Genomic DNA, 8,478 nt, shown 5'->3' with positions numbered 1-8,478 from the left:
AAGGCCAGGTTGGATTAGGCTTTGAGCAATTTGGTCTAGTGGAAGGTGTCCCTGCTCATGGCATGGGGGGCTGGAACTAGATGATCTTAAAGGTTCCTTCCAACCCAAACCATTCTATGGTTCTATGATGATTCTGTTTTGTGATTGACTTGTGAATGGTGCTATAGGCACATGCTGATAACATCCATAAGCAGGGTGCCGCTCCTGGGGCTGGTGGCTTTTGCCTACTAAATTGTTTCTAAACCAGAGGTGACAGAATAGCTTCCAAGCTCCTGAATCTGGATATGACTTGGACCATGGGACAAGACCAAAATAAAACCAGGCCCTTCCTTCTTTTGCTTCCTGAAGGAGCAAAATGGGCTGAGGAAGTCCAGCAGAATCTGTGATATCTCCTAACTCAGCCACTGGACACTTTAGCTCAAAGGGCTGCCAGCTGCAGCAGCAGTGAATGCTAGCGATTTCACCCAGTGGTGGGTCAGGCAGCTTCAATCACACTTCTGTCAGAAGTCCTGCTGCCTGCTGCAACTTACATTACTTGTGACTGGTCTCCAGGATTCCTGTTTCCTCCTGAAGCACTCAGATTGAATTCCCTGATTTTTCTAAAATGCATAGAAAATGCAGTAGAGTTTCCTATACCATGGCAGCTGTGAACCACGGGTTTAGCCATACCCCAAAGGGTCAGATTTAGCTCTGCCTACCATGTCAGGATAAGTTTCAGACCTGTTAGAGAAAGTGACTGAAGCAGAGGCATGGTGACCTTACCCTTCCTACCAGGCCTCATACTGGTCACTGATACAAGCAGTTTGCATAACTTCTTAATTTTTTCACTGATCTTTCCAATGAATTGAACAAGAAAAGAATTAGGTCAATGATGAGGACCTGTGAAAATTGCACCTGCAGCATTGTCAGAGACTGAATATCCAGTATGAATTAGAGAAAAAACAAATGACTTGAAATCTTATGGCCTAAATCCTTTTAAGACATAACAGTTCATTTTTTCTGTGTAGCTTGAGAAGAAGATTGTAGACAACAAAATACGCCTCTAAATGTTTTGTACCTTCCTTTGTCGATGCCATTTTAAGAGCTGTAGAGAGAAAGACCCAGGAAAAGCCTAAGGGGACAATTTTGACAGAACTCCAGCTAGTAATTCTTTTGGACTTTATACACCAGTCCTGCACTTCAGTGTTTGTCATATCTGGGTGGAGGCTGGGGTATTATTCTTCTGTCTTCACATTTTGCTTTCCTCATTTAGATGTATTGATTTTTTTTTCTGCTCTTCTGTGTGGTTGAAATTACTATTGCACTCTTACCCCCAAATCCCAGCACCTTTGACTTCTGCATTTGCCAGGTGTGGGTTTATGGGCCCACGCTGTTGGATCCTGCCAGAGGTTACAGAATCCCTTGAACAGCAGTTGCTGATCTATAAGTAGCCAGGGAGTCAAGTGGGAGAGAAGAAAATATTGCAAGCCCTATATTGTAGGGGTTGTAGTAAGGGTTTAGCTGTAGGAACCACAGAGTCTAACCTACAGGGAGCTGACAGCTCCTTTTAAGGGCTGGGGGGGGGTTCACTGTCACACCAAGTGCTCCACAACAAACACTCAATAATGCTGTGTGGCTGCTGAGCTGCCGGTGACACCACTCATTATTACCTCCTTTTTACCATCTGCTGGTTTTATGGATAGCTTGCCTTTTGTTTTCCACTTAGGTTAGGAGTTTGGAGGGCCTAATTCTTCTTTGGAGCCATTCTCCCTAACACCAGCAGAGACAATGAATATTGATAGTGCCTTTGTGGAGGGGCACTCCTCTGACTTCTGTGGGATCTTTGCCAGAGGACAAACGTTACCGTTTGACTGTTCATCTTCAGATCTGACCAGAGATCTGAAAGTTAGGAAGAGCCTTGCACAAAATCTGACAATAATGCAAGACTACAGGGTGGCTGGTCCAGGGCAGACTGCCCTTCCAGGATGGCTCCTGTTCCCTGACAGCTGGAGAGCTGCAGGCAGTAGCAGTGTTCTGTAGCAGTGTAGTATTATATATAGCAGGCATAATACAAAATGAATGAGTGTTTATCTTGGAGTGAGCTAATGAATTGTAATCCTAGATCCAGAAAATTTGGAGCTGGGGAGCATGCTGTGAAACTGTTAATAAAGAAATATGTTTGCTGCAAATGGCATCATAGCCTTTCTTTAAAATGGAATGCTTGATGTATTTGGGGCTTAATCGGATTTCAGATACAGAGCATACACCACAGCTTATCCTGTAAAAGCAGCTGCTAAGCCTGCCACATGTATACACAGATGCTGATTTTACAACACACGCAGTGATAGGCACCTGAGAAACTGAGATCAGTGAAAAACTGATAATGTGTTCTTGACACCACAGAGTGTGAAGGGAATTTACAGTGAATAGAGACAGTTAAAGTAAAAATGTAACTGAATGCAGGGTTCTGAGTTAATAGCCACAGCATCTTCGGTCCTTTATTCTCCCCGAAGTAAGTAGGTAAGGGAGCAACAATAAGATGCTTGCTGGAGAGCTCATTAACACTAATGGCATTATGATATCAAGCAGAGCTGAAGGCTGAACTTCAGAAAAGTCACCAGTGAAGGTGACTGGAAGGCAGTTTTATTGCCTGGAAGCAGAATGAAACCTGAAAATTCAAAACTGTTTTCAGACTAAAAATCCCAAGATATTTTCTTTTGGAGAGACAAGAAACTGTTGTTCCCCAAATGAAGTGTTCCCTGGGATCTCAAGCACTTCATCTGTATGAGTAGAATAGAGCCAAGCATCCCAGAAACTTTTGACTGCAGTCCGTGTGACACCTGCCGTTTCAGTGTCCCAACAGCAGAATCATGGGTGGACAAAAGGCATCCTCGCCTACCTCATCCTTCTCCTGTCAACCCAGCAGGAGGCAGGAGGGGTTCATTAGAGAGCTATCAGGGCTCCAGGCCCCCCAGGTTCAGGATTAGGATAGCAGATGGCTGTGGATGCAGAGACCCAGACACCATGACATCCTTGATGAAGGCATCCAAGCCCCTGGTAATACAGGCTCCCAAACTTTAGGCTCTGATCTCGGGCTGCTGTGTGTAGCTAGATTTCTGGAAAAAGCCTGTCAAGTGCCATCTCTCTGGCCTGCCTGCTCTCCAAAGCCTGTCGGAGGTTGGTTGAAATAATGCAGGTTGATTTTGGTGAACTAGATAATTCTGATGAATAGTAGGATTGAAAATTTTTCTTGCCAGCTCTGCTTTCCAGCTCAGTTTGAAGACTCTAGATGTGGTGCTCTGGTAGCTCTGAGGAGTCTGCAAGCAAAGAATATCAATTTGTTTAGACTTTAGAGCTTTTGTTTAGACTTTATTTATGCACATCCAGGATAAAATGAGAAGCTTTAAGGATATTGAGGTAAACAGAATAGATTAGAATAGATTTGTGGATCATGAGGTCTGGAGGTTTGCTGTGCTACAGGTTACTACAGGTAATAATTTCACACTTTGCAAATCAACACACCTATGCTGAAAACAGCACCAGACAGACGAAGCCATACTACAGCTCCTAAAAGATAATTTAAGTACCAGGATGGAATGATGGCTACCTAGATAATGAAATGTCTCTAGAAATCCAGGGTAAAGAACCTATTGGATTTACTGGTAGTGGGTTTTTGTTGAGAAAAGCAGCAGCAGGGATTAAAGGTGTGACTGTGTTTTTTTGTGGGGTGGTTAGCTAGATTGAATTATTAAGGGCATTGAACTCCAGAGAAGAATGAAAATTACTTTTTAGTAAAGGTGATCTAAATGGAGAACTTTAATTTTAAACCCTTTGAACTACAGGAGTGGATTATGGTCATGTTTGAAAGATTAGATTCTGCTGCCTCAGTTTTGGCTTTGTTTCAAACGGCAAACCCAAGTGCAGATAACTTTCAGCTCTGGGGTCCTCTTAGAAAGACAAGTGTGAGTTCAGATTCATGGTGACTGACCACAACACTCACTCATTGTGGAAAGAATGAAATAGCTGGTTCACCTCTGCACCTGGGGGCCTTTGTTCCTAATACGGGGATGAACTCAGGTTTTTTAATCAGGCTGTTGTTTATAAAATGTGAAATACCTCTTCAGGCACAACAAATAACACCAGCTACAGCACAGATTGAAATCATCTGAAATGAGCCAAACCTGCATGTGTTTAGTTTACTGAAGAGAGAACAATCTGTGTTCTTCCCCCAGCCTTTCTCAAGATGACAGAAGGAAATTCACCTTTACATACTCACCTACAGAAATCAAACCTCATGTTCTATCATCTTCCATAAATTCAGAAGCTTTTTGAGAGGGCTGTGTTTGTATGCATTCAGGCTTTTGTATCAGTTTTTATGCTACAGAACTCATTTCTTTTTTTTAAATAATTGAAGGCATTGATTTTTATTCTATTAAGGAATGAGCTGACCTTTTTTAGCTCCTGCTTTTAATACTTCTGATTTGCTCTCTAGTGGCAAGCTATCTTGAATGAAGTTTCTGGGGCTACTTAGTCCCTCATTGTGAAGGAAGTAATTCTAGATATGAATTGCTGTTTTAATTAAAACCCACTTTAATTTGGGTTTTGGTTGGATTTTTTTTTGTTTGTTTGCTTGTTTTTCTTTTAAAACTTGGGTTAATTGATTTTACATCTAATATATGACAACCTTTACAAATATATTTTCTCTCAACTATGAAGAAAATCCTGTGTCTCTTTCAACCCTTTTGAATATGTGAAATAATGGATTTGATAGCAGGATTGGATTTTAAGTGCTGAGACTGTGCATATGCTGCATTGAAAGGGAAGTCATATAAAAACTGTTGCTGGGAACACAGAAAGGGACCTTTCTTGCAGACTCCTGGGTACTCTGTGGAAGAAAACACCTATCTAAAAAAGGCAGGAAAATCCCTTTCAAGGCTTTTAAAATATTTAAGGCAATTTAAGAAAACATAGCAACTTTTAAGCATTAACACACTAACAAGCTCTGAATGCCACTAGAGAGTATATTCAAGAGTTAAATGTGTCTTTCCCCTTACCTTTGTGGTCATTTAATAGAACAGAGTAGGGAAGCAGCTGTGTAAAGGGAAAAAGCTTTTCTCTGCTACAGCAGTGCTCCATGGGAGAGCTCTGCAGGCATCATCTGCTGGACTGAAATGAAAGAGGCCCCTGGCTTGGGAGGAGGGGACGAGGAAGCAGTTTCCTTCTCAACACATAGAACTCTGGGGAAGTATGTACTGGAGTTGAATCTCCTTTTTCAATGAGAAAAGGATGAGTTGGATGTTGTGTTGCCAAGATTAGTGTTTTTCCTTTCTGCACTCATCAGATGAAATCCCCTGTGTCTGTATTGTTCTGAATAGGAGGGTCTTGTATCTAAGGTGACCATTTCTTTCCAACAAACAGGAAAGAAATAAAGCAAGATTATATGGGTAAAAAAAGGAAATGCCCAAGCACCCTACATTCATTCTTCATTGATCCCTAGCACCGTTCTGCAGCTCACCCAAACTCAGAGACACTTGTGCTTTGCTGATCTCCAAAAGAGCTGTCCTTCCGTCAGTCTCCTCCTTCACACTACATTTACTGGAGGTGCTGATGCAACACAGCCGGCATCAGCCTGGGTACTTCTGTGCCCAGCTCTGGATTTAAGAGGTGGTAATAAGGATATACAAATCTCCTAGCATCCTTGATCAAGCAAAGATTTAGCCAAAAGCCAAGCTAATTGTGGTGCTCTCTAGTCACACATGAGGATGCACCTGCTCAGCCAACTGCAGGCAGACCCCTCAGCAGCATGCTGAACTAGCCAGATCAGTGCTGTGTCTGAACAATGTGTTCACTTGCTCAGTTTCCCAATGAGAAATGCCTCTTACCCTGTCCTGTCAGAGAAGGGCAGAGCAAGCTCTGTTGTATTGGTCTTGAACTGATTCAATTTGGGTTCTTTTTTCCAGGAGGTTCTGGAGTTTCTGTTCTAGCAGATGTTGGTTTTGTGGGACCAGACAATTTAGCTCAGGGGGTTCTGTACAGACTTGTAATTCATACATCATAATTGCTAAAAATAAATGCCATATTCAAAACTCTCAATACTTCAATGGGTTGCATACAAATGATTAGTCTCATGGGTTCCTTTTTTTTTTTTTGTGGTATGTAATGTGCAACCCCTTTTAGCTTTAGAAACTAAGGTGATATTCCTAATGTGCTGTATCTCAGGACATATGAGAAAATATAACATCATTCTGCCAGTTCAATAAAAATCAACTGATGAAATACTATTGAAATACATATTGAAACTAGTCCCTAAATAGTCCAGGGGCTACATCTTAAAATAAATCAATAATAAAGCAGATATGATGGCCTGTAGCCAAGTGAATTTATTTTCACCTTAGAGCAAGTAGTCTGACTTATGTCTTCTTAATACAGTTGCAAAACCAAACACTACTCTGTGATCAATATCATACACATAAATGAATTTTTGCATCTAAATGTGTGGAGTAAACCTTATATCTAGTGTAAATGCATAGATTTACTGGTTGGGAAGTGTCTCCAGCTAGGAACCTCTACAGATAAAGAGAGAAGCCCTGTGCACAAATGTAAGAGTGATTGAAACCTTGACTATATGTAATTATTCGTATTCACCTGGGGAGCTAAATTCGAGAAATTACTGTTAGCTGTAAGACATAACTAAATCTTACTATATGAAAGCCAGATATAGTTATTAGAGTGTCAGCACCATTTTTCTATTACAGAGGATATGGAAAGGAAGAGCAAGCAGTATGCAGTGCATTTTCTTTATCATCCTTCATGACCTGTATCTTCAAGTAGTTTTGGAAGCAAAGCAAGGTGAATATACTACTTTTTCCCTACAAAATAAACAGCAATGAAAAGAACTAGTAAAAAAGCACGATATAGGTATTCTAACAGGCTGAGTTTTTAAGACAGAGTCCAACTTGAACACATGAACCTATGAGAGCACCAGTAGAGCTTGAAACCAGCAACTTTGCTCACTCTGGGCTGAAGAGGCTGAAACCTGTCTGGCAGCACATATTATTTCCAACCTTGATAAATTTTCTCCTTCTTCATTTTTCACTTTCTACAGTCTAAGAGAAAAGCAATGTCATTAGTAGCAGCTCTAAACCCTGTGTTCCTGACACTGGTAGTATACTTTTTTTTCTACCTCTACTGTAATTAGAGAGAAGACAAAGCAGCCTTACTCTTCACAGGACTGCTGGAGGATCAGAGAGCTTACTGGGGACACCTGTAGGGTATGTTGGCAAGAGACACATGCTTGATGGCCTCCAGAACCAGCTCTGATATTTTTTTCTCAGCTTTTTCATACCTTTATGATTGTAAAAAATATTTAGATTAACATACAAAAAGAATGAGGGGCCAAAGTCTCTTCCATCAGAGTTTAAGACAACTTTGTGCTTTAGGATGAGGGTAGGACATATTCAGCTAGTCAAAGGCTCCCTGCAGATTCCTCTGAAGACATGGTACACAGACATTTCCTTGGAAGCAGCAGGGCTTTTGCCTGTTGGAAACAAGGTGCTGTGCTAGGTGGGCCATGTGTGTCATCCACCATGGCAGTTTTTTTCTCTTTTCTGCTCCAAGGATGCTTCAGTAAACTGTGTCAGGAATCTGGGGCCAAATGAGACAATGAATCCTAAAAAATACCCATTCTGCATAGATATGCTACAGAATTTGCTTGTGGCCAGCAACACTGAGTGTATTTTCTAACATTTAAAGATGAATACTGGTAGTGTATCAGAGAAAGAGGCTGATAGGTCTTGCAGAAGGAGCATCCTGAATAGAAGCACCATGCATGTAAAAGGAAGAAAAAAAAAAGAAGTATGAGTCTGAGTAATAAATAATTTTCAAAGACAGAATTTAAATTCTCTGTTTTAAAAAATATGTTAAAATATCTTAGTGCTTCATGTATTTCAAATCTTTGTTCTGTTTCCTTAAGTTGAATTTGAATTTGTTTTAGATAAGTTATTTTGCTTCTGTTAGTAGGGAGAAGGTGAAGTCCTGCCTCCAAATAAAATTTTAAGTTATTTTTAAACTGGTATCTGGCTCCAAATACAGATTTTTCTTTTACGTGTGTTAATCTTAGGCTAGCATTCATAGAAACTGTTAGTTCTTCAGGAAAATGAACCCAAATTGTACTCTTCACCTTTAAATCTCTCATAATGCATATAAATCATAGCCTTTAACTTATTAGATAAAGAATGCTGCAAGCAATGGCAGTCTCTGCTGTTACCCCTCCAGCACTGTTCTGCAGTTGGGATAAATATCCAGGTTCCCTATACAGCAGCCTGTGTTTTGTTGACTCTCACCCATTATTGCAAGTGTCATGCTACCTGGAAAAGCCCCAGCTCCTGGATCCACATGTTTGTGCTTTAGATACCATTTAGGCCATTCAGAAAATATTCTCTCTCCTAGTCAGACAGCAAAGTTTAAAATTATGAATAAATATATTTGGAAACAAGAAAG

At 40.7% G+C, this 8,478-nt stretch overlaps 1 long non-coding RNA gene across 1 annotated transcript; it reads right to left on the bottom strand.

Moving 5' to 3' along the window:
• Positions 1 to 2,574: 2,574 nt before the first annotated feature.
• LOC134171136 (uncharacterized) lies at positions 2,575 to 5,209 on the bottom strand. The gene is made up of 2 exons (XR_009967501.1): positions 5,034 to 5,209; positions 2,575 to 3,296 (listed from the first exon to the last, which is right to left on the bottom strand). It is a non-coding gene; the product is annotated as an uncharacterized LOC134171136 (long non-coding RNA).
• Positions 5,210 to 8,478: the final 3,269 nt, after the last annotated feature.

This window comes from Pezoporus occidentalis, unplaced genomic scaffold, assembly GCF_034315485.1.
Source record: "Pezoporus occidentalis ecotype Australia unplaced genomic scaffold, CSIRO_AGI_Poc_V1 ctg4, whole genome shotgun sequence".
NCBI classification, from domain to species: domain Eukaryota; kingdom Metazoa; phylum Chordata; class Aves; order Psittaciformes; family Psittacidae; genus Pezoporus; species Pezoporus occidentalis.
The sequence above is the reverse complement of the archived record's forward strand: the minus strand, read 5'-3'. Positions and strand labels throughout refer to the sequence as shown.